Source organism: Sus scrofa, chromosome 1 (assembly GCF_000003025.6).
Source record: "Sus scrofa isolate TJ Tabasco breed Duroc chromosome 1, Sscrofa11.1, whole genome shotgun sequence".
NCBI classification, from domain to species: Eukaryota; Metazoa; Chordata; class Mammalia; order Artiodactyla; family Suidae; genus Sus; species Sus scrofa.
In genome coordinates this window covers 247711016-247738265 of record NC_010443.5, presented here as the reverse complement: position 1 = coordinate 247738265, position 27250 = coordinate 247711016, and the positions used below count along the sequence as shown (strand labels likewise).

The 27250-nt window shown below is 40.1% G+C and overlaps 1 long non-coding RNA gene across 2 annotated transcripts in view; it reads left to right on the top strand.

Moving 5' to 3' along the window:
• LOC110256022 overlaps window positions 679–27250 on the top strand; it is a 182066-nt gene continuing 155494 nt past the window's right edge. For both annotated transcript variants that reach the window (XR_002337167.1, XR_002337166.1), the window contains exon 1: window positions 679–902. This is a non-coding gene — a long non-coding RNA (uncharacterized LOC110256022). The remainder of the gene's footprint in view (window positions 903–27250) is intronic.

Here is a 27250-nt window from a genome sequence, read left to right as displayed (position 1 = left end):
ATTTTTTGTGGACATGTCACACTTATCAATTTATGCTATTTGTATTATTCTTCCTACAAGCCACACCTCCTGAATCTTTAAAAATTTTTTTTTTTCAGTGAACTGCTGGCACACTCTCCTATGATTCTTTGAATATTTTGGGCATAATGTCAGGAAGTTCCTTAAATTTATCCTCAACAAATTTCACCTTATAAGATTGATATGAACCATTTCTGAAAGTGCTTTCTTCACATCAGCTACCAATTTGGCACCAAGAGATAATGGAAAGTGTATAGGGTTTAGAATCAGAGAACCTTGAATTCAGAGTCTGGCTTGTCACTTATGAGTTATTGGATCTTGGGTAATTCCCATTAATTACTCTTGCCTCAGTTTTCCCACCTGTAAATTAGAGCAAATAGAGGGCTGGGGAACTCACTGAGAGAAGGGCTTTTAAAACTATATTCCTGTTATCATTATAATCATAAATATTTCTGTTACTAACCTGAGCCCTTGGACTTTTTAATCAATAGGAATTGTTGAGGCCTGATGAGAAATTCAGGCAAGGCTTTATTAAGACTCGTATTCTATCACAAGGGGGCAAGAACAAGAAACAGGTGCGCTTGCTTATCCTCAGGGGAGGGTGGGTTGGTCCCTTATATAGGGTGAAGCTTGGGGCTGATTTAAGCATTGGAAGGGAGGGGTCTTTACGTTCCCTGGGTGGTGCTGTGTGCAGGAGTCATGACCAGCAGCACCCTGGTTTAACTCCTCTCCCCTTTCATCCTGGAGACATTCTGTTGGGTCACCTTTCCACGACTCCCCCATTCCCAATACTTTTTTGTTTTGTCTTCCTAACTCCAGCTGGCAGAAGGGCCAGTTGAGAGAGGAGCTTCCTGGACAAAGTCCTCCGGGGGCCACTGTGGGAGGTAAGACCATCTCTTTGTTTCTCCATTGTGTCTTTAAGTTTCTGTAGTTGGTACATGGTGAGTCTCAGTCAGTGAATTTAAAAGGATCTATGTTTTATGTGGTTTTTGTCTATCCAACCTCTACTGTGAGTCTCTGCTACAACTGTGGGTACTGGTGAGGACTTAGAGCCTTGAAATGCAAACGTAGCCCACACTGCCTGAGGAGCCAGCCTTGGGTTACCTAGTAGAACTTTAAAGAAGTAGGGGGATGGGGGAGAGGAGCTTGCGTTTCTCTCCTGTTGCCTTTAAATGTAACTGTTCTGCCTGGGTTCTGAGGAACTTATCTGATCATCTACAGTCACTGCAACTGAGGGGTGGAAAAAAGACCTTTTTAAACTCAAGCAGGAAAACTATGAGATCACTGGTTCTGTCTCTCTTTATGTAAAAATTATTTTGGAAATGAGCTCTGTTAAATTGGCTTAAAGGAAATTGAGCGCTTATATAAATTCTCAGAAATATAAAAGAAATTGGCCAGAATTTATTAAATTAATACTTGGTATTAAAGCGAGCTTAAGCTTGTGGGTTTGATTAATATAGACGTGTCTTTAGAGTTATCAGTATTGGGTATCATACTTCTATTATGCCTAGGGTTACTGAAAGTTAGTAAGCGTATACTGTTTCTGTTATAACATCAACAAGGAAAAAGACTTGATATGATGAAACTTTTAAATGGAACTGAGATAAGAGCTTTTAGGTGAATTCTGTAGGAATAATTGTGTTTGAGGAATGTCTATCCAAAGTAGTCTCTATAGACTTCAGTAACTTGAAATTTTAGTGCTGCTAAGTTAAATTAAATGATAGGAATCTATTGAAACATCCAGGACATTTCAAGTAAGATGAACTACTCAAACATTAATTGCTAAACAGGTCTGAGTTTACATATTTTTGTCTTCTGAGAAACTAATGACATTTTGATGTTCATTAGACCAATGCCTTGTACCACATTGAGGAAAGAGGCCACTACCCCACACAAATTTCAGATGGATATTTCAGGAGCAGTTTCTAATCTAGGATTATCCCAATGTTGATTAATAATCTGTGTCAGAGAAACTCGCCACCCCCTCAGCCTCTGCCTGTCACACCTGTGACTTCCAGGATTTTTTTTTTTTTTTTTTCAGTCTTTAAAACTGACTTCCCCATTCACCTGGACCTGAGGCATGGTGTTTGCTATATTAAACTGCTTAAAAGGCACTTGCTTCACATGCCCTGGGAATGCTTCCTCAAGGTATAACTCCACCAGGTATCCAGCTTCTTGTAGAGGTGAAACATGGTACCAATCCAGGTCCTTAGACTCTTTAATCAAAAGAAATTGGAGGACTGATGAGGAAATTGGAGGACCGACGAGAAAATCAGGCAAGGTGTTATTGGGAGCAGCACAAGGGAGTGAGAGCAAGAAACAGGTGCACTTACTGGCTCCCAGAGGTGGGCAGGGTGGTTCCTTAACTGGGGTGAGGGTAGGGGTGGATTGGTGGGTGGATGGAAGGCTTAGGTGGTCTGCCCACCTCGTTGACGGGGATCATGTGTAGTACCCTGTCTTGGCTCCTGGCACCTCAGAAATGAAGGTTGGTTTGTGCCCTTTTTATGTCTTGTTCCTAATTGCCCTAACTTCGCATGGGTGTGGTTATTTTTGATCCCTTTTAGTTTTTTTTGGATCTTGTTCATGGAGGAGACTTTTGTCCAGGTGCAAGGGCAAATACTCAGACTGGAACCTGGGACTCCCCACAGGTCTCATTTCAAGCCTTGCTAGCCATCCAAGAGGCTATCTAAAAGTCAGGAAAACAAATTCTTAGGAGGTACATTTTCTTAGTTTTGACTTTTGTTCATACGCATTACATTTATGTTACTAATGTAACCACTTTCTGCAAGGTCTCCAGCAATTTGCTTTTATTTCTTAGAAATATTTAATAATTATTTACTGAGAAACTAGACATGGAATATGAAATACCTATTCCTAGAAATGCTTCTAGTGAGTTTAGTATTTTTTTTTTTTTGTCTGCTTTTTGCTTTTTATGGCCACACTCTCGGCATATGAAGTTCCCAGACTAGGGATGGAATTGGAGCTGTAGCTGCCAGCCTATACCAGAGCCACAGCAATGCCAGATCCAAGCAATGTCTGCGACCTATATCTCAGCTCACAGCAATGCCAGATCCCCAACCCACTGAGCGAGGCCAGAGATTGAACCTGCATCCTCATGGATCCTAGTCAAGTTTGTTAACCATTGAGCTACGAAGGGAACTCCAGAGCTTTAGTATTTGCATTAAACTTCAGTAATATATTTGCCTGTACAAAATGTTAATAGGGGATTTTCACCTTCTGGAGATGGAACCTTGGCTGGGGCATGCCAGGCAACAAGTCTGATGATTTTATGGCTTCTGTCTCTGGCTTAGTCAGAGGCAAGAGTGATTTCTACTTTTCTGCCTTTTTCTGGGGGCTCAGCTGCCATCCTGCAGTTGGAAACACGAGAGAATAAGACAACAGAAAAAAGAATTTTCATTCCTGATCCAGATCAGAATTGCCCCTTGATAATACTGATCTCTCTAATCATCTGAACTACCACATTTCGGAGCCTTTGCTATCCTTGATATTCAAAGTCATGGCAATCCTCCAGCATTTTACTGACTTCTCAGACTCTCCTATGACAGGCTTTGATCACTTATATCTACCTGAGCCTTTCGGACTTAGAGGACTTCCCCTTTCCCTGTGCTGACAACAAATGCCTGCCTAACCCTCAGGTCATCCCCAATCCCCTGGTCTACATTCTGAGCTGTAGCTCCAACTCTGCTGTTACCAGCAAGGAGAGAGCTGTGAACTGTATTCTTGAAAGGCTCTGTTAGGTCCTCTAGAAGAGGAAAGTTCCTAATTAAGTACTTTTTCCTATGCTCAGACAGTGAAGCCTACACAGCTGATTTCATTAGATTGGAAGCTAATGGGGCAGGCAATACAGCTCAGTTGTTAGGACAATGAACTTGGGAGTGAGACACACTTGGGTTTGAATCCCAGCTCTTTGAGTTTTGCCATAATGTGGGGTAAGATCTTCCTAGTCTGTTTAATCACCTGTAAAATGGAGAGAATAGTCACTGTCTCACAGGATTATTGTGAGTATTCCAGGAAATAATGTATAATGCGTTTATTACAGTACCTTGTGTGTAATAAGCACTTCATAAGCACTAGTTCCTATTTTTAAATTTTATGTGGCATCTCTTCTGAAAAGCCCAGCCCATTTAACCTCAAGGTTCATGCTCTTTGTACTGTGTCAAGGGGCTTCAATTTATGACCTAAAAATCTATCAGTTTGTTCACACGCTCTCTCATCTCAGTTATAGATTATCTACTGGATTTTTTATTTCAATGACAACATTTTTCATTTCTAAAAGTTCTAGTTCATTGTTTTTTGGTCTTAACTGAGCATTCTATGTTCATCTTCTCTCCTTTCTTAGTGTACAGTAGTAGTTTTTTTATTTATTAAAGTGATTGCCCAAGAGTTTGCTATACATTTATAGTTAATTCTAGTCTACTTTTTTTTTTTTTGGTCTTTTTTAAGGCCACGCCCTGGCATGTGGAAGTTCCCAGGCTAGAGGTCGAATCAGAGCTGTAGCTGCCTGCCTACACCACAGGCACAGCAATGAGGGATTGAAGCCATGTCTGCAACCTATACCACAGCTTATGGCAATGCTGGATCCTTAACCCACTGAGCAAGGCCAGGGATCGAACCCAAGTCCTTATGGATATTAGTCGGTTTCATTAACCACTGAGCCACGATGGGAACTCCTTTTCTGGATTATTAGAGCTACACCTACAGAGTATGGAAATTCCCAGGCTAGGGGTTGAGTTGGAGCTGTAGCTGCTGGCCTAGATCACAGCCAAAACAACACCAGATCTGAGCTATGTCTGGGACCTGCACCACAGCTGTTGGCAACACTGTATCCTTGAAGCCATTGAGCAAGGCCACGGATGGATCCCACATCCTCATGGATACTAATTGGGTTTATAACCTAACCAACCACAGTGAGAACTCCCTAGTCCTTTCTCTTTTAAAGTAGCAATTTTTTTCCAAGTGTCTTATTTTAGGCAGAGCTCCTTTGTATACCTTTTAATCTATTTAATATAGTTGGCCTTATGGGTATCTGTGAAATGGATTTTCTGAGTTCTTAAAGACTTAATTCTACCATTTTTGTTTCTGCTGACACAGTAGATCAATTTCTGGATTTAGTTTTTAGTTAAGGATTGAGGGTTCATGTTGAGAGGGTTCATGTTGAGAGGATCTTTATCTGTGGAAATCATGTTCATTTTTGATGGAAGGTATTTGCTCAGAACCCACATTGCTGTGGCTGTAGTGTGGGCAGGTAACTGCAGCTCCGATTTGACCCCTGACCTGGGAACCTCCATATCCCTCAGGTGCGGGCCTAAAAAGCAAAACAAACAAACAAAACAAAACAAAACACCTTGGAGTTCCCTTGTGGCACAGTGGGTTGAGGATTTAGTGTTGCTGCAGCAGCTTGGGTAGTATTGTGGTGTGGATTCACTCCCTGGCCTGGGAACTTCCACATGCTGTGACTGTGGCCAAAACAACAATACTAACAAAAAACTAAAGCCCCAAGATGACTGAGAGTGCCCATGTTTGCCTCTGGTCACCTCAGGGCAGCTATAATATCACATACACACCTACCACCTTGCTTTTAGGTTTCTTCGGTGTTTCAGACCTCTGAGGATTTCTCTAAGGATCTTAAGCCATGCATCTAAATGGATGTGTGTTGTATTTTATCCAGCATTTACAAACATTTGTGGAAGGAATTTTCCCACAATATCTGTGCGTAATGTTGCAACCATAAGTCTTGGAATGGAATACTTTGTCCCATTGCTCAAGACATCCCATCCTTAATGCTTTCTTTATCATGAACATCTCTACTGCAAGGCTGTGGCTCTTGTAGGAGCTGACTGGCCCTGGGTGGCTCTTTAAAAACTTGAGGGGTCTCTTTCAAGCCTTGATGGGTTAACTATTTTCTGCCCATTAGGCACAATAATCCTTAAAGTGGTCTTTGCCATTTTGACTGAAACTATGAGGTGTTAAGCAATAACCTAGAGGATTTCCATTCCCCTCAACTTGTATGTTCCTGTTCTTGGCAACATTTCTCTCAAGACACTTAAGAAGTATCTACTTCTATGCACATTTCTGAAGAAATTTTTGCCCAATTGAAGTCTCAAGAGCAGAGCAATAACTGCATTTTCTGGGTCTTTATGAACCATGGATGGGAGACCTACTTTTTTTTAAATTATTTTATTTTTTTAAATTTTTTTTTTGCTTCTTAGGGATGCACCTGTGGCATATGGAAGTTCCCAGGTTAGGGGCTGAATTAGAGCTGCAGCTGCTGGCCTACACCACAGCCATTGCAATGTTACATCTGAGCTGAATCTATGTACTACACTGCAGCTCACAGCAACACTGGATCCTTAACGCACTGAGTGGGGCCAGGGATCAAACTCGCATCCTCATGGATACTAGTTGGGTTCATTACTGCTGAGCCACAACAGGAACTCTGGAAGACCTATTTTAATTGCTTTAGACAGTGGCAATTAATTTCCCTTCAAGAAATGTTTGATCATCTCCATCACTCAAGTCCACCAGGTCTCACTTCTCCAAAACCAAAAAACTGGAATTATTAACCAGAGTGGGAACTAAACACACATCAGTTTAAGTACACACAGCTACCTTTCTCCACTGCTTTTTGTACCGACATCAGCTTTAGATCTTCTCAGTAAAAGTCACTAGGTCTGTACAATCCAGACAGCCTCTTTGGCCTGGGAGATGTGTCTGTTTTGTTTCATATCACCTCATTCTGCAGTAAATTGCGACTTCTGGGGCACAGGGGCAGTGCAATTACTGAGCTACTATTTAAAGGGCTTAGGCTTCAAGAGTGAAGGAGCAAAATGAGGGCTGATTGGCAAAAAGCCACAGGACTATTTTAACTAAAGATATATGAGGCAGGGAGGAAAGAACATCAACTTTGGAGATGGTCAGAACTGAATTCCAGTCCCAGTTCCCTAACTCACTAAGGTGTGATATTTGATGAGCTTCTAAACTCCTCCGAGTCTCAAATACATGAGTTAGAATCCATTTGCAAGGCAAAGGGAGCTAATATTTGTGAAGGGCCCAACTTAGGGGCAGCATAGTATGATGCAGTCAACTTAAGAGCCATCCAGATGCAGGTTCAAATTTTGGTTCTGCTCTTCTCTTTTGCCTAAATAGGGACCACAATATCTCCTACACAAAGTTGCCATCAGGATGAAAGTCGGTGAGAAAATCTCTATGAAGCAGTTGGTTCACAATAGGAATTCCTTCCTTTCTCTTGTTAGATAGTCCTTGGCCCTGTCCATATATCTTTTGGTCCCTTGCTCTTGAAGGGACTTGGTGATTTGACTCAGTTCTATCCTTTGAGACCTCTCTGTGCAGGAGGAGGCCATATGTTCACTTTCTTGCTCAAGATGGCTATTTCGTTCTCCTTCCCCTGGTTTTCCAGACAGAGGATTACTAGAGGCTGGGGATGGCTGCAGGCCAGCAGGCCACTTCCTACCTACCACCTGACCCTCCCATGGAGCTTGCCATCTTACAACCTCTGGGGTTGTGACAGCAGGACCCAGGCAAGAGGTCACTGGCTGAGGCCCAACCTTAGATTCCTGAGAGGCCTCTGGAATTTTCTGGAGACAGAAAGGGCTGTGTCAGCAGCCCACAGTCTGGAACAGAGTGTGAATAGGGGTACATGGCAGGATGTTCTTTGAGCTGTCTCCATCTCTGAGGCTTGTGGCTTTAAAACTTTAATTGTTGAGTTCAGAGACACTCTGGTGTAATACAGGGTCAAAGAAGGCCATCGGACCCAGTGCAGGTGATGGCAGTTCCTGCCTGAGGCCTGAGGCCCAGCCTAGAGAAGATGGATGCAGGGCCTGGGGCCTCCTGGGCGGGCGGGAGGGGGCGGGGGAGTGTGTGCCTCCTGGGCTCAGAAGCTGTTCCATTTTCCCATCCCTCCAGCTCTGCCTCTGACTTCTTTAAAGGCTTCAGTGTTTCCTCAAATTAAGAGACCCAGCTGCTCGAAGCCCTTTGTTCAGTGTCTCCGGGATGACCTTTCAGATAATTCGTCCCCACTTGCAGGGGCTGAGCTTTGCTGGTATTTAGACGCAGAGCTTCCTTGGCTAATCGGAATTTATTAGCCTCTTTGTGAGGGGACTATGAGGCTCTTTCTCTCCATGGAGGGCTGTCTTCTGGGTGAGTGATACATAGGCAGGCCTGGCTCCCTCATCCTGGAAGTGGGCAGCCCCGTTTCCAGGTTGTGTCTCCATGGGCCCCAGAAACTGTGTACACATGTGCACACACTCACTATCTGGAAAATAAGGACTTTCAGATACCAGGATTGTTCTGGGTTAAAGGAATCAGATTAAAGATGAAGGAAAATGGAGTCTTCTTGGCTTCATTTTAACAGCTTTGCTATAGTTTAATTATTTTTGCAGATCCTGATTAAGTCTTGTTGATTGCATTTTTATTGTGGTAAAATATGCATAACATAAAATAGACCATTTTAGTCATTTGTACCTGGACAGTTTAGTGGCACTAAGTAGCTTCCCATTGTCATGAAACCATCACCACTGTCCATCTCTAGGACTTTTTTCATCTTCCCAAACTGAAACTCTGTACCCATTAAACATTAACTCCCCATCCCTGACTCCTGCCAACCCTGGAACATCACTAATCCATTTTCTGTCTTGTGAATTTGACTACTCTCAGAATCTTGTATAAGTGGAATCATATAGTATTTGTTGAATGATATTTCATTGTATAGATATGCCTTCCATTGTTTATCAATTCACGTAGTGATGGACATTGGGTTGTTTCCAGCTTTTGGCTATTGTGAATAATGTTGCTAAGGACATTTGTGTACAAATATCTGCTTCTGGTCAACCACTTTCACTTCTTCAGGGTATATACCTAGAAGTGGATTGCTGGATCATATGTTAATTTTATGTTTAATTTTTTGAGTTTTCCATGGCATCTACATCACTACTTTCTGTCTTGTGTATTTTTTATGGTAGCCATCCTAATTAGTGTGTGGTATATGCTCATTGAATTTTGGGGGTGATAAAAATGAGAACAACTGCTCTTCCATTCATTTATTAAATTCCTTCTATGTACTAAGTATTTAACAAATTATGGAGATCTTCAAGACAATCATATGTGGTGTGTTGTTATTTCTGTTTGACAAAAAGGCAAACTAAAAACTCAACAGTTAACACATCTCACTCAGAACAGCTGAAAATGAGCAGTGCTGAGAGTCCAGTTCAGGGGTCGGGGTCCCACATCTGTGTTCTTTCCATGGGACAGCTTGTCTTCTAGCAACGTAGTTGTGCTTAGATGAAAACTTGGGATTTCTCCTGCTGTCATCACACGGCTACTTATAAAATGCTTCAAAATGTAAAGCCGAAGTCTTGAGGCATTGGGACATTGGCAGGTTTCCTGAGGGTAAAAACTCACATCCACACAAAACCACAGAGGTCACTGAACATATAGTTCCCCATGAGACAGTCCAAGTCTGCCTTGAGCTCTTACTAGGTGGGTCATTGTGGTTCTAGATCCTAAGGCCTTTCCTTCAGGGAGCACATCTAGTTGTAGAAACACCTTCTATGATGGTCCAGGGCACTGTGGACCGGGGCGGAGGAAGTAACTACAGTACAATGTGCGGGATATTGTGATTGTGGAATAGAGAAAGGGTCTTAAGAGCACAGATGATGAGAATAACCTACACCACCCTTCAGCATGAGGACCAGGAAGGGATTCATAATGGAATCGTCATGTGAATTGAATTTTAAAGGCTGAGCTACAGCATGATAGTTAGGGAGTGGTGACAACAGAAGGGGAAAAGTGTTTTGTGCAGAGGAACAGCAACTACAAATCCTCAGAGGATGGAGCGAATGTGGTCTGTGTGAAAGTGGTATAAATATTTCAGTACATCTGTAGCATAGGGGCATGCTAAGGAGTGACGGAAATAGGACTGGAAATAGAAATATAGGCTATCTCTTTTCTGTTTTATAAAATGTTGCATCTTATAGTTGATGGAGAGGCATGGAAAATCTGTTGGAAGCATGACAGTGGCTTGGTCAAATTTGGGTTTTAGAAAATCACTTTTATACAATGTATGGTGGATGATTAATGCTAAGGCGAGCTAGAAGGTGAGGTTTGAGCCTAGCAGTAGGAAGTTTAATTATAGCTCATAAAATGATTGCTTGGTATGTGATTGCACTGTACAAAAATATTGCATGTGTTACTCATTCAATTACTTTAATAACTCTATGAAAAAGTTTATTATCCTTTTTTACAGATGGGGAAACTGAGGTTAAATAACTTGTATAAGTTCACATTGCACTAGAGTGTGGCTAACATATTCATCAGACCAAGGAAGGAAGGGCAGCTGAAATTAGGACTGCCATTTAGGAAAAAAAAGCTGATTGATACCCATGGCATTTAGAAGGTGGAAATAGGAGTTCTCATTGTGGCACAGCGGAAATAAATCTGACTAGGAACCATATGGTTACGGGTTCGATCCCTGGCCTGGCTCAGTGGGTTAAGGATCTGGCGTTGCTGTGGCTGTGGTGTAGGCCGGCGGCTACAGCTCCAATTCACCCTCTAGCCTGGGAACTGCCATATGCCGTGGGTGCGGCCCTAAAAAGACAAAAAGCAAAAAGCAAACAAACAAAAAAGAAGGTGGAAATAACAAAAAATGATATTTACTAGGCTTAGGGAAAGAAGGAGAATGAGGGGGCCAGTGAAGAGTTTCTTGTGTATAGTTTAGAGGACTGTATGTTTGACCATGACTTCTACTGAGAGGAGAAGTATAGGAAGGTGGAGGAAAAAGATGGGCTCTGTTCTGGACAGGTTGTAAAGCCTATGGAAATCAAAACATTGATCAAAGATATCTTTTGAAATACAAATTTACATCCATTATCATTAGTGATCAACTGCCCTCGAGATACTTCCCAGTGACGGTTGCACACACATGTAATAGATAAATTGGTATACAGTTATTGGAGGTACATTTCAAATTTTATTTTATTTTTATTTATTTATTTTTACCAATGGCGAATGATCAAATGTTTAGAAATTGGGAGTATGGGGTTAACAGATGGAGACACCATACATAAAATAAATAACAAGCTTTTACTGTATAGCCCAGGGAACTATATTCCATGTCTTATAATGATCTATAATGGAAAAGAATTTAAAAAATAAAGATAAAATACATATATCATTTTACTGGATACCTGAAACTAACACAATATTATAAGTCAACTATAGTTCAATGAATAAAAAAGCCAAAGGAAGTTTGGAAACTACTAATTTTATAATAGATTCATAGAAAATGAGATTAAAAGCATAGTTGCTGACAAGGCATTGCCTAAAATATGCAAACGAAATTTTGTGGTCTTTTTGACCTCTTGGTCCACTTACACATAGTCTGTGTCCTCTTACTTGCTAGTAGATTTATTTGTTACATATATTCAACACTGGTGAACTGGTCCCCATCATGGTCCTCACTCCTAATACGTAATTTCAATCCCTGTTCGCATTTTACTAATCCGAACAATTTAATCTTCTTCTAGAATGAAACCTTCTTCTAGAATTAACACTGCAAGTCTATTCTCTATGAAGTCTCTGGAGAGATTTTGTTGTTGTTACACCTGTGGCATATGGAAGTTCCCAGGCCAGGGATCGGAGGCACGGCTGTAACCTACCCCATGGCTGCAGCACTGCTGGGTCCATAACCCACTATGCTAGGCTGGGGATCAAACCCATGCCACCTCAGAGATAATTCCAGATCCTTAACCCACTGTGCCACAGTGGGAACTCTGAGAGATCTTTAGAAAAATAATGGAATCTACCCATGTCATTTCATTGTCAAAAATCTGTCGATTGTTCCATATTGTCCTTATGGTATGCAAAGGCTTGGTGACCTATGTCTTTTCCTTTTCTCTCACTGTAGGCTACCATCAGATATTCATGGAGATAAAAGCTAGCCTCACCCCTTTCCAGTAGTGTGTTTTTCATGCCCGATATACCAAAACTCTTTCTTGCTTGTTGATCTGAAAATCACTTATTTATCCATCCAAACTTTCCTCCTGTCTCCTCTAAGAACTTCTTGCCAGTCCCGCCAGAGTGGTTGTTATCGCCCCGATGGTTACAATATACCAAATACATACCCATTTAAAACTAATAAAGAACACATTTGATGTATCTGTTTCGTGCCATAGACTGTGAGCTTCTTGAGGGTAAAGACGTGATTTGTGTATCTCTGTAATCTCACAGTCCCTTATAATAGATTAAATACAAGGAAGGCTTCAACAGGTGTTGGTGAGCTAAATGAATGAATGATTATTATAAAATTCTTTAAGGTAATATATATATACCTTATATATGCTATGTATACCTTATATGCTATACCAAGGGCATATAAATAAAATGCCCTTTAAGTGTGCCCAACCCATAATAGGTGTTGTGAAAGTATTTGCTATGGTTGTTTTTCTCCTGCATAATTCCTTTCAATGCTTCTTTCCAGTTGGCTTTGTCATCCAAGCAGATTAAAGAAAGATGTCTTTCACGTTGCTTCACAAAATGTGCTCTAAGCACTTAGGCAACATATTCACAGGTTCATCAAGCCGTCCAAATTTCTACTGATTTTCTTCCTAACTACTTTCTTTTCCTCACCAACATTCTCCAATCCCTCTTCTCTTCTAGTTTTTTCAATGGTGCTTTTATTTTTTTCCCCCCAGTGGTGCTTTTAATCTTCCTTAAATCTCAGGGATTCTTTGCAATAACATTAATCCTTATTGCAAAAGATTGCCACATTCTTTTGGTCTGGATTTATCTCTGAAGATTTTGCTCCAGATGAATAAATGAAACGGAACGCCACACTTCTACAACCAAACATGGAAGTTTGTTTTTCTTTTGGGAGGCTGAACGTTTATTGATGAATCCATAGTGTACTGACGGCAGCTTCTTCAATAATTTCATGGGTTGTATAGCAGTTGGTAATACTACATGCATGTGGGCAGGGAGAACTATGCAAATATCAATAATAATTATGCTTAGTGTATGCAAATTCCACCGGGTATTTTCAGAAATTAATCTTCCAAATTACTTTTGCACAATTCAGGAAAATCGAAATGTGCATTTAAACAATTGTCAAAAAATTTAAAAGCAATCTCCTCATTTGGATCATCTAGTTAGGGTGCTATTACAAACAAAAGGATTGTAGATATTTCAGACACAGCAGCTATACTGTCACAACAGAATTATAGAGATCATGAGAGTTATGCTTTGTTTGTAGACAATTTTCCAGGGATGACATTGTTTAGATTATTTTGTTTGTTTTAGAAATTTATTACTAGTATTCCTCAAAAGTCGTTACTGAAAAGAAGCATAATTGTTTTATTTGTTCGTGCACTCATTTATTCCTCAAGTGTTAATATCTCCATTTATTAACCCATACACCCATCAAGTGCATATTTATTAAGCATGATTGTGTGTCAGGGACTGTGCTAAATTAGACTTGGACCTCCAACCTAATGTGGGCCACAGTTGTACTTTGTTTAGTCATGTTGTGGTCCTTAGATTCCCTCCATGAATTTAATAGCAACTTTGTATGAAAGCTAGATTTGGGGGGGGGGTGATAATTAGTGCATTACATAGGTAAGGCCCTTTTAGTGTCTCCTTTTGCTTTCATGTAGTTTCAAGTAATCAAATTATGACCAGGGATTTCAATGCTGAAGAAGACCCTAGGTGTCTCTGACTTCCTTAAATACTTGAAATAAAGTTCTCAGGGGAAATAGCATTGAATTAGTGGATAAAGGATAGCTACATTCTGCCTATGAGAAGCTGCCATCTCTTAGACATGTGGGACAGGAGCAAGAGGCCAATGAGCTACCCCTGTGATTAGAGCGCTGTAACCACACACCAGGCAGGAGAGAGGGGTCTTCTTTTAGGATGAGCCAGATGCTTTTAGAAGGTGCTCAAGTTGTGCCCTGGGAATTTGTTTTACAAACAAGGTGGTGAAGACAGCTTTGGACAAGGGATGGTCCAAAACTTTTGATCTTGGCTCAATCATCATATGATGGTTAGGTCTTAACAATTAGCCTCATCTGTGAAATGGGGGGTGATGACACCAGTCTTAAAAATTTGGGGGAGGATTTAGCTTATGTTTGCCAAATTGCTCATGAAGTTATAGTGGGAAGGGAATCCTAATAGGAGAGATGGCCTAGAGCAAAGGCACAGAAGCAGGGAGAAGACATTCAAAGACTGGTGATGAAGCCAGTTTGCCTAGAACTTACGGTTGGTTCTTCTATAGAAAATGAGAGGCAGTAGCCACACATTTGCCATTTGCCTGTTTTGTGACCTTGAATTTGTGACTTAACTGTTGGGATTTTTAATTGTCTATCTCTAAAACTGGTGAAGAAAATACGCTGCTCCAAGTGGTGGGAGGTAAGGTGCAAAAATGTTGTCTGGAAGGAAGGCTTTTGTGTTTCTATTCTGACTCATGTTCCATATTCATCAGTGTTTGCCCAGGGATGACTTCCTGATAAAGATACCCACTTTGGCCACATGTCCTATGTCAGCTAAGTTGTTGCTCATAATGAACACACTTCTGAGCTAGAACATGAATTTGAGATAACCTTATTGTTTTTTGTTTGTTTATTTTTTGGCCATCTCTGCAGCATATGCACATTCTTGGACCATGGATGGAATTCCAGCTGGATCCTTAACCCACCGATCTGGGTCAAGGATCAAGCCCACACTGCTGCAGGGATGATGCCAGATCCTTAACCTGCTATGCCACAATGGGAACTCCCATCATTGTTTTTATTACTATATTATAAACCAGTGTAGCATTCTGGTTTTTCGCTTTTGTTTTTTAAGAGCAACACTGAAACTGTTCCTTACAACAAATTGGTAATTTTATTATCCTTGATTCATTTGGTGGAAACAATTTATTCTTTTCCTAATGGTTGAGATCTGGGCTCTCAGATCAGAATCTATTTCTGTGTTTTCCTACATTTTGCCATGCTGGTTAACTCTGTCTTCCAAGACTATATCTGCAGTCCTACAAATGACATACTGATAACAAAAGTCCAAACAGGTAGAATGGTGGAGACTTCTTATAAGAAACACAGAAAGAGAGGAACAGTGTCTTTCACATCTTACAATTATTCATTCAACAATCATCTTGCAGTTGTTCATTCAACAATTACCAAATACCTGTTAGGTGACTGGTGTTGTGTAAGAATCAAAAAGAAAGCTGGAAGAGATCTCATCTGTATTTCAAGGGATGGTGACAGCAGGGGGAGGGTGGTTAATAACATCAGTAGCCAATATTTTAGTGAAGGATGTTCAGATGCACCAGAAGTGTTGAAGAGGGAATGACTGACTCAGCCTGGGGGAGCTGGGAAGGCCTCACAGAGGAGGTGATGTTAGAATGAACCACGAACACGAGAAAGAAAAGAAATGATGGGCATTCCAGTTAGAGGGAATTATTAATTTCAGAGAAATGTTAGGCCATAGAAAGCTTTAAGGGATTCAGAGGAGAGAAACATAACATTTCATAAAGGGGATCAAAGAGACACTTCAAGGAGGAAGTGGTATTTAAAATGGGCCATGACATTTCAGGAGGCAGGGAAGAGGCTGCCGAGAGCATTTCAGATGGAGGCCCTAGCAGGAACAGTGGCGTGGAGGTGGGAAGGTTCCGGGGGGGGGTGTTGGGGGAGCATGGAGGACTTGCCTATGCTTAGACGATAGGCTTGTGTATTAAGAAGAAAGGTCAGGTGCAGTTGGATGATGCAGAGTGCCCAGTGCTGATGGGGGCTCTGAGCCTGCTTTTTCATCATATGATAGGAGTCACCAAAACTTTTGATTTGGGGAAATGAAAGTCCATTCAGTTTAATTCCACTAGTATTTTCTGAGCCTTTGCGCTGAACCAGGTCCTTTGATATGAACTAAGGACACAACATGAGTAGGGTGTGTTTCCTGACCTCTCAAATCTCCCATTAAACTATATCCATGTATGTCTACACCTACTCTCACACCTGTGTCTTTATCTCCAGCCACGTCTCTGTCTCTACCCATCTCGGTCTGTGTCTGTATCCAGATCTGCAGCTGTGGGGGGAGTAACTCAGCAGTGGTGTGGAGGCTGGTTTGAGGCAGAGGAGGTGAGATGGGAGTGGTGGGCAAGCATCAGACACTCAGGTTAAAAAGCCCTGCGCTGGTCCGAACGGGAAGTGGTGAACAGCATAGCAAGCAGAGCATTGTCTTTGGGGCCCAAGGAACCTGTGTTTGAATACGATGCTATTGCGAACTCTCCTACAGAACTTCTCCAATCAATTTCCCCAGCCTTATTCTCTTCATCTGTAAAAAAGTATCATTACCTTCACCTTTGAGGGTGGATGAGAAGACTAAAGGTGATGTAGTAAGCATGTGGCACTGGCTGGCATCAGCAGTTGGCATCAGGGATCTATAGCAAAGAGGCTGCCATGGCTTTGGCACCCCTCTGCTGCTCAGCGAGAAGTGGATATGTTATCCCAGGAACAGAGACAGGTTTGGTGGCTCTCGGTGGGTACTGATGATGGTGGGCTTTGATTCAGCCTGCCCTTTAACTTCTGTGTTTGCCTTCTCAGGTAAGGAGCACAGATGTTCCTTGCTTGGCTGGCAGAGGCAGCTCAGCTTGGGAGGCCCTTTCATGGGCTGCTCTTCTCATGTCACCAATGAACATACTGACTCGGAGCCTCTGAGAGGCTCTGGCAGTGAATAGGGCTACAGCTGCAACCGGGCCAGGTTGCTCCATCTCCAGCAAACATTTACAGTGGCTCTGTGCCTGTTGCTCCTGCTCTGACACACAGGAAGCTGAAAGCTGGGCCAGCAAGTGGCAGCCAAGAGGATGCTGCCAGCGTGGCAGGCAGGAGCTGCAGAGGCCCTGAGCCGGAGTGGGGATTGCTTCTAGCTGCTGGGAATCACTGCTGCTGTCAGCCTCACAGCTGTGGTTGCAGCTTCTCCCAGGAGCTCAACTGACATCTTGAAGGAGCAGGACTGTCTCCCTAACTTGGCTCTTCCTGGCTGATGTCACGTGGCTTCCAGGGGTGACAGTACTACAGTGAATCAGGGGGGAGCTGAGATATAGTGAGGAAATATGGCAGTGTGGTTCCAAAGGCAGATTCTGCCGGGGGTTCTTGTATGCCCAGGATTGAGACTCATGTCTGTGATCAGAAGCATTGCTTAGCAATTGTGTATTGGTGGAGGTTAAATGGTCAGCTCTCTAAAGGTGGAAGGAAGCGAGGGAGGGAGGAAGAAAGGAGGGAAGGAGAGAGAGGAAGAAAGAAAAGGGAACCCCTTTTCCATGGTATAAAACCTCCCACTGCAGAAAATTTTAAGGTACCAACAGGTTCTCCCTGAATGTGAATTTGAAGAAAGATGCACATCATTATGTAGTTTTCTTCAACATCCATATATAAGAGATACAAACAACCTGAAAAGCAAAGATAAACAGTAAAAGACAGTAAAATAATTGAGTGAGGAAATTTGAGTATTGATTATCTGTGTCCTTATACAATTTATTTCATTATAATTCCTTACAATTTATAATAGCGGCTCAGTTTAACAACTGGCCCACAAAATTCCTGATTTCTTTTTTTTTCTTTTTCCAAATCTTCTCTGTATTACCCTCTCTGGAGAATAAATCTCTCATCTTTTGATTTCATTTGGAAGAAAAATTTGCCTGGCTGATTGGTGTTTTGTAAGGGACCTGGGTTTCTGGCTTGTGTTTCTTTAATTTATTGAAGTGAAATTCATGTAACAGAAAATGAAGCATTTTCAAGCAAACACTTGAGTGGCATTGAGTACATTCACAGTGTTATGCAACCACTGCCTCTACCTCGTTCCAAACCATTGTAGTCACTCTGAAATAAAACCCTTGTATTTGGTTTATAAGGCTGCCATCACCAAGTGTTAGGAGCTGGAGGGCTTAAACAACAGAACGTGACTTTTTCAAAATTCTGGAGGTCAGAGGTCTGGGATGAAGGTGTCAGTAGGATTGGTTTCTGCTGAGTGTTGTGAGGGAAAAGTGTGACCCGGGCCCTTCTCCTTGGCTGATAGATGGTCATTTCTTCCTGTGTCTTCCCTTGTCCCTCCCTCTGTGTGTATCTGTGTCCAAATTTCCTCTTCCCATAAGGACATTAGCTGTATTAGATTAGGACCATCCTAACTACCTTTTGAGTTTTTTTTGTTTTCATTTTGTTTTAGGGCAGCACACATGGCTTATGGAGATTCCCAGGCTAGGGGTCAAATCAGAGCCACAGCCACTGGCCTATGCCATAGCCACAGCAACACCAGATCTGAGCTGTGTCTATGATCTACACCACAGCTCATGGCAACGCCTGATCCTAACTCACTGAGTGAGGCCAGGGATTGAACCTGCATCCTCATGGATGCTAGTCAGATTCGTTTCCACTGAGCCTCAATGGGAAATCCTTAATAACCTCATTTTAACTTGATGGCTTGTCTACAGACACTCTCCAACTGTGGTTAAATTCTGAAATACTGGAACTTAGGACTTGAATATATTCATTTGGGGGATGGGTGCCACAGTCCAGCTCTGCCTGTGAAGCAGTTTCTCTCTGTACACATGTCCCCCCCCCCCCAACCCCTGGCCCTGGCAACCAATAATCTGTGTTCTGTCTCTAAAAATTTAACCTATTCTGGATATTTCATATAAGTGAAGTCATACAATCTATGACCTCTGGTGTCTGGCTTCTTTCACTCAGTTTAATGTTCTCATTTGCATGGGAGTGTGTGGCTTTTAGTACTAGCATTACTCATATGTGTTGTGGTTTTTTAAAAATGAGAACCAGTGGTCTAAAAAGCTACCAAGAACAACTGTTCCAAAGTTAAGGGATTCTCTTGGGGTTCACAAAACTGACCAATGTTTGGCAGATGGTCTTGCCTCCCCTTTGTAAAACTAGAGGCAAGAAGACTGGTCAAGAGATCATTAAAATAGTTGAAACAAAACGGTCTTTTTTTTTTTTTTTTACGTTGAACTATAGTTGATTTACAATGTTTTGTTAACTTCTGCTATACAGCAAAGTTACTCAGTTACACATATATACACACACACATATATATGCACATTCTTTTTCATATTCTTTTATGTTATGAGTTACTAGAATATTTAATATATTTCCCTGTGCTGTACAGTAGGACCTTTTTTTTTTTTTAATCCATTCTGTATATCCTAAGTTGCATCTGCTAATACCAAGTTCCCAGTCCATCTCCCCTCCACTCCCCCACCTTGGCAAGCACAAGTCTGTTCTCTATATCTGTGAGTCTGTTTTTATTTCATAGGTAGGTTCATTTGTGAATATTTCAGTTTGCACACATAAGTGAACTCATTTGTCTTTCTCTTTCTGACTTCACTTGGTATGATAATCTCTAGATCTATCCATGTTTCTGCAAATGGCATTTCATTGTTTTTTTTTTTATGGCTGAGTGGTATTCCCTTGTGTATTTGTACCACATCTTCTTTATCCATTCATCTGTCAATGGACATTTAGGTTATTTCCATGTCTTGGTTATTATGAATAGGGCTGCAGTGAACATAGGTGTACATGAATCTTTTTGAATTAAAGTTTTGCCCGGATATATGTGCAGGAGTGAGATTGCTGGATCATATGGTAGTTCTATTTTTGGTTTTTGAGAAACCTCTATACTGTTTCCTATAGTGGCTGCACCAATTCACATTCTCTCCAACAGTGTAGGAAGGTTTCCTTTCTCTACACTCTCTAGTGCTTATTAGTTGTAGACTTACTAATGATGGTCATTCTGATCAGTGTAAGGTGGTACATCATTGTAGTTTCATTTTGCATTTCCCTAATAATTAGCGATGCTCAGCATCTTTTTATGTGCCTGTTGGCCATCTGTATGTCTTCTTGGGAGAAATGTCTGTTTAGGTCTTCTGTCCATTTTTTGATTGAGTTGTTAGTTTTTTTTGTTGTTGTTCTCTGAATTTATATATTTTCGAAATTAAGCCATTGTCAGTTTGATCATTTGCAAATGTTTTCTCCCATTCTGTAGGTTGTCTTTTTGTTCTGTTTATGGGGTTTCCTTTGCTATACAGAAGCTTGTAAGTTTGGTTAGGTTTTCTTTTCTTTTTTTTGCTTTTATTTCTATTGCCTTGGGAGACTGACCTAAGAAAACATTGGTATGATTTATGTTAGCACGTTTTCCTATGTTCTCTTCTAGGAGTTTGATGGTGTCATGTCTTATGTTTAAGTCTTTAAGAGACAAGACAGTTTTAAGGCATGGACAAAGGGAAGGATAGTGTGAGTGAAGAGCAGGTTTCTCAAACTGATTAAAAATGCAAATCCTGCTGGGTAGCACTGGGAACTATGTCTAGTCACTTATGATGGAGAATGATAATGTGAGAAAAAATTTATACATGTATGTGTAACTGGGTCACCATGCTGTATAGTAGAAAATTGACAGAACTGTGTAAACCTGCTATGATGGAAAAAAAAATCATTTTATATATATATATACAAAAGAAAAATGCAAATCACTCCCCAAAGCTTAGGTAGTAGTACATATTTGAAAGCATATGAAAGTATAAAGACAATTAATGACATTGTGATATTGTGATATCATCACTTGTGATATTATAACTCAGTGATAAATACTTTAAAATATTTTGATATACCTATATTTTTATCAAAGAATAACACATACAAAGAAAAGTATACAAATGATGTTTAATTTTTAAAAGTTAACATACCCATGTATCCACCATCCAGATCATGATATGTAACACAGACTCTAGAAGCCTCTCTCATGCCTCTCTTACCAGTGGAAATAATGACTGTTTTTGCCCTATTATTGAGCTTTCTATAAAGAGAATCACATTATACTCTTTCACTTTTGGCATTTTCCTCTTAAACATTCTGTGAAATTGATCCACATATTTATGTAATACGGGTGTGCTTTCGTTTTCCTGGTATTCTACTGTATGAATATACCACAAATCATTAATTGATCTTAGGACTGGGCATTTGGGATATTTTGGCAATGTCACCATAAACATTCTTGTTCTTTTCTTTTGTGCTCACATGTACACCACATCCTGACTTATTTGTGGACTTAGCCTTCTGGATACAGAAGTTTTTCTCCTTGTGCTGAGTATACATTGAGGAGGGGCATTGCTGATCAGAGTGCATATGTTCAGGGTTAGGAAATCTCTGTCAAAAGAGTTTTCCACAGAAGCTGTGTCACTTTACACTCTTACAGTATGTGAGGGTTCAGATTGCTCCACATCCTTGCTAATACTTGGTAAAGTCAGTTAACTTCACCATGCTGGTTGGTTAGTGGTTTATTTATAATTTATGATGCTGAGTTTTTCACATGCATAATCACCTTTTGGAAATTCTTTTGAAGATGGTCTTTTCAGCAAGTGGTGCTGGGAAAACTGGATAGCTGCATGTAAATCAATGAAACTGGAACACACCCTCATACCATGTGCAAAAATAAACTCAAAATGGCTGAAAGACAAATGTAAGACAAGACACCATCAAACTCCTAGAAGAGAACATAGGCAAAACATTCTGATATCAACCTTACAAATGTTTTCTCAGGTCAGTCTCCCAAAGCACCAGAAATAAAAGCAAAAATAAACCAATGGGACCTAATCAAACTGACAAGATTCTGCACAGCAAAGGAAACCATAAAAAAACAAACTGAAAAGACAGCTTACAGAATGGGAGAAAATAGTTTCAAATGATGCAACTGACAAGAGCTTAATCTCTAAAATATACAAACAAATTATACAACTCAACAGCAAAAAAGCCAACAACCCAATCGAAAAATGGGCAAAAGACTTGAATAGACATTTTCCCCAAGATATACAGATTGCCAACAAGCACATGAAAAAATGCTCAATATCCCCGATTATTAGAGAAATGCAAATCAAAACTACTATGAGGTACCAACTCACACCAGTCAGAATGGCCATCATTAATAAGGCCACAAATAACAAATGCTGGAGAGGGTGTGGAAGAAAGGGAATCCTCCTACACTGTTGACAGGAATGTAAATTGGTACAATCACTATGGGAAAACAGTATGGTGGTACCTTAGAAAACTATACATAGAACTACCATATGACCCAGCAATCCCACACTTGGGCATATATGCAGACAAAACTTCTCTTGAAAAAGACACATGCACCCGTATATTTATTGCAGACGTACTCACAATAGCCAAGACATGGAAACAACCTAAATGTCCACTGACAGATGAATGGATTAGGAGATGCAGTATATATATATACAATGGAATACTACTCAGCCATAAAAAGAACAAAATGCTATTTGCAGCAACATGATAGAACTAGAGACTCTCATACTGAGTGAAATAAGTCAGAAAGAGAAAGACAAATACCATATGATATCACTTATATCTGGAATCTAATAAATGGCACAAAAGAACATTTCCACAGAAAAGGAAATCATGGACATGGAGGAAAGACTTGTTTTTGCCAAGAGGGAAGGGAAGGGAATGGGAGGGACTGGGAATTTGGGGTTAATAAATGCAAACTATAGCCTTTGGAATGGATAAGCAATGGCTGTATAGCCCTGGGAACTATGTCTGGTCACTTATGATAGAGCATGATAATGTGAGAAAAAAGAATATACATGTATGGGTAACTGGGTCACCTCGCTGTGTAGTAGAAAATTGACAGAACACTGTAAATCAGTTATAATGGAAAAAATTATAAAAAAAATTTCTTTTGAGGTGTTCCCAATCATCTTTTGTCTAGGCTGGCTGGCTGGCTGGCTGGCTTTTCTTTTCTTTTCTTTTCTTTTCTTTTCTTTTCTTTTCTTTTCTTTTCTTTTCTTTTCTTTTCTTTTTCTTTTCTTTTTCTTTTCTCTTTCTTTTCTTTTCTTTCTTTCTTTTTTTCTTTCTTTCTTTCTTCCTTTCTTTTTTAATTGGCTCTCTCTTTTTCTTATTACTGGGCAAAAATTCTTTTTTGTTGTTGTTGTTTTTTGTTTGTTTTTGTTTTGCCTCACATGTGGCACGTGGGATATTTTGGAAGTTCCCAGGCTAGGGGGTCAGAACTGTAGCTGCTAGCCTATACCATAGCCACAGCAATACCATATACAAGCCATTTCTGTGACCTACATCATAGCTTGCAGCAAGACCAGATCCTTAACCCACTGAGCAAGGTCAGGAGTTGAACTCGCGTTTTCGTGGGTTCTTTACCACTGAGCCATGACTGTAACTCCTATTTGGCAAAAGTTCTTTATTCTGGATGAGTCTTTTATCATAGGTATAAGACATATGATTTACATATTGAATCTGTTGCTTGTATCTTTTTTTTTTTTTTTTTTTTTTTTTTTTGGCTTTTTGCTATTTCTTGGGCCGCTTCCGCGGCAGCATATGGAGGTTCCCAGGCTAGGGGTCGAATCAGAGCTGTAGCCACCGGCCTACACCAGAGCCACAGCAACGTGGGATCCGAGCCGCGTCTGCAACCTACACCACAGCTCACGGCAATGCCGGATCGTTAACCCACTGAGCAAGGGCAGGGGCTGAACTCGCAACCTCATGGTTCCTAGTCGGATTCGTTAACCACTGTGCCACGACGGGAACTCCTGCATGTATCTTTTATATCTACATTGGTTGATTGCAAATCTTTTCTCATTCTGAAACTTATCTTTTCATGAGCAGAAGTTATAAGCTGTACTTTAGTCCAATCTATCAATTTTTTCTTTTATGTGTCCAGTTTCGAAAATCTTTACCTATCCCATGTAGATAATTTACATTGTTGTCTAAAAGTGTTATTGTTTCACTTTTGTTTTAAGCCTATGATCTATTAGAATTAAGCTTTATATATGATACAAGGTACAAGTCAAGTTTCTTTATCCTTAAGACTATCCAATTGATCCACCACTATTAATTGAGCAGACGATACTTTCCTTTGCTATGGCATTATTGTCATAAATCAGGAGATTGTTTATGTGTGGTATTGTTTCTAGACTTTTTAGTCTATTCCATTCGTCTATTTTTCTATCCTTAATACCAGTAGTTCATTGTTATCTTCTAGCTCTTTAAAGAAGTCTTGCTGTCTAATAGAATAAATCCTTCAAAGTTTTCCTTAAAGTTTATTTTTGCTATTCCAAGCTATTTGCATTTCCAGCAAAATTATATTATTTATGATTATTTTATGAACACACTCGGAGCATATGGAAGTTCCCAGGCCAGGGACTGAATCCAAGCCACAGTTGTGACCTATGCCACAGCTGAGGCAATACTGGATCCTTTAATCCACTGTGCCAGGCAGAGGAGTGAACCCATGTCTCTGCAGCAACCTGAGCTGCTACTGTCAGATTCCTAATTCACTGTGCCACAGTGGTAACAAAATTTTATTCATTTTTTGCTTTTTAGGGTGCACCTACAGCATACAGAGTTTCCCAGGCTAGGTGTAGAATCGGAGCTACAGCTGCTGGCCTACACCACAGACACAGCAACACCAGATCTGAGCTGGGTCTGTCTCCTACACCATGGCTCACGGCAATGCTGGATCCTTAACCCACTGAGGCCTGGGATTGAACCTGCAACCTCATGGTTACTAGTTGGATTCATTACCACTGTACCACAATGGGAACGCCATTAATTTTATATTGATTTTATCAATTTCCTCAAGTCTTGCTGGGATTTTGCTAAAAACTAGTTTGTTGCTGTTTCTTCTTTAAAAAATAAGAGCAGCTTTTAAATTTTAGCAAATGTGTCTTCTACGTTATATTGAGATAAGGATATGGTTATTCTCCTGATACTGAACTAGACACATTGGTGTTTGAAAGTTGTACCAACCTTCCATTCCTGAAACAAACACAATTTGATCATGATGTAGAATTCTTATACAAATTTGCTAATGTTTTGTTGATATTTTTGCATATATACTCATAGGAGAAATTGGCCTGTAATTTGACTTATAATGTTATTATCAGATTTTGTGTCAGAATTATCCTGGATTCATAATGATTTGGAAATATTTCCTGTTCTTCTGGTCTCTGAATTTTTAAAAAATAATACTGTGTTTGTGCTTAAACATTTATAAAAATACAGGAGTTCCCGTCATGGCTCAGTGGTTAATGAATCCGACTAGGAACCATGAGGGCAGGTTCGATCCCTGGTCTTGCTCAGTGGGTTAAGGATCCGGTGTTGTCGTGAGCTGTGGTGTAGGTCACAGATGCGGCTCAGATCCCGTGTTGCTGTGGCTCTGGTGTGGGCCAGCGGCTACAGCTCCAGTTAGACCCCTAGCCTGGGAACCTCCGTATGCTGCAGGAGCGGCCCAAGAAATGGCAAAAGAAAAAAAAAATTATGAAAATACACAAAAGAAGTCCTACAGGAAGGACTTTTTTTTTTTTAACACGTTCATTTCCTTTTTAAACAGACATAAAATGTATTCAATTTAAAAAAATTGTTTCTGAGTCAGTTTTGGTAAGTTGTGTTAGATATTTGTTAGTTTTATCTGATTTTATTAACTAAGTCTTTCATAATAATTTCCTACTATCTTTTAAAGTTCAGAGAGTCTTTAATTATGCCCTTCTAAAATTCCCAATGTTGGTGATAATTCTTATTTTACTAATCTCGGCAGGACTTTGTAAATATTAGTAATTTCCCCCAAATAATCAGCATTTTTGGTTTATCTATTTTCTATTTTGTTTTTGTTCTCTAAAACTGTTCATCTTTCTTTTGGTTTTAGTTTTCTTTCTAAAAAAAATTTTTTTTTGGTCTTTTTAGGGCTGTACCTGCAGCATATGGAAGTTCCCAGGCTAAGGAGTTGAACTGGACCTGTAGCTGTCTGCCTATGCCACAGCCATGGCAATGCCAGATCCAAGCCGTATCTGCAACCTACACCAAAGCTCATGGCAATGCCAGGTTCTTAACTCACTGAGTGAGGCCAGAGATTTTACCCTTGTCCTCATGGATACTAGTTGAGTTGGTTACCGAGGCACAACAGGAACTACTTTCTAAATTGTTGAGACAAATATTTAAATCACTTCTTTTCAGCCTTTTTTACTTTTCTATTACATGAATTTAGTACAATTAATTTCCTTCAAAGAACAGCTTAAGCTGTGCCCCATAAGTTCTGCTTTGTAGTGTTTTAGTGTCATGTAGTTCAAAATAATTTCTAATTTTCATTGATATTTCTCTATTGACTTATGGGTTCTTCTTTTAGCTTCTTGAGCTAAATAGTTTATTTCCCTTCTTTCTCGTACCATAGTAAAAGTTTGAAAAGTAATAATCTCTCTTCTTTCAATCTTGTGACCTTTTATATGTAATACTTTTATTTGGGATATTTAAAAAATGACTTCAAATAATGTTTAAAGCATTTTCTCTTTGTATTAAACTATTTGCAAGAGTATTTTAACTTTTTCAGTTGATTGGGTTTTAATGACATTTCCTTGTTACTGATTTCTGGTTTTATTGCACTCTTAAGATAGAAATGACCTGTAAAATTTCTACAATTTATTAAGTCCTTCTTGTGAAATTACAATTACCATTTGCAGGAGTTCCCACTACGGAACCCAACTAAAATCCATGAGGACACTGGTTCAGTCCCTGGCCTTGCTCAGTGGGTTAAGCATCCAGTGTGGCTGTGAGCTGTGGGATAGGTCACAGATGTGGCTCAGCTGCTGCATTGCTGTGGCTGTGGGGTAAGCCAGCAAGCTACATCTCTGATTTGACCCCTAGCCTGGGAACTTCCACATGCCCCAGGTGCGGCCCTAAAAAAAAAAAAATTTCAAATGTTTCATAAACCTGTGAAAAGGGTTGCATTTTCCAGTTGTAAACTTAGATTTCAAGTATGTGACTGCACGGAAAACTTTAATCCCATAAATTAGATATTCTATGTTCCATTTAAATTTTTCTATTTATTCGTAAATTCTTTTAGTGCTTTATGTTGCTATATTGCTTCTTATTGTTTGATATATTGTAATACTTTATTGTCAAATTCATAAGACTCCTAGTTTGTACATGTTTATCATGGCTTATGTACTTTATCATTATAACTTTTTTTAAAACTTTCTAATGACTTGGGCTTTGATTTCTACTTTAACATTATTTCCCTATTTTTTTTTTCCCCATTGCGTTTGTCTGATATTGGACTGACTTTGCTTTAAATTTTAATCTAACAGAAAACCTTTTCTTTATGCATATCCAGTGATTTTGTTTAGAACTGGTTTTCT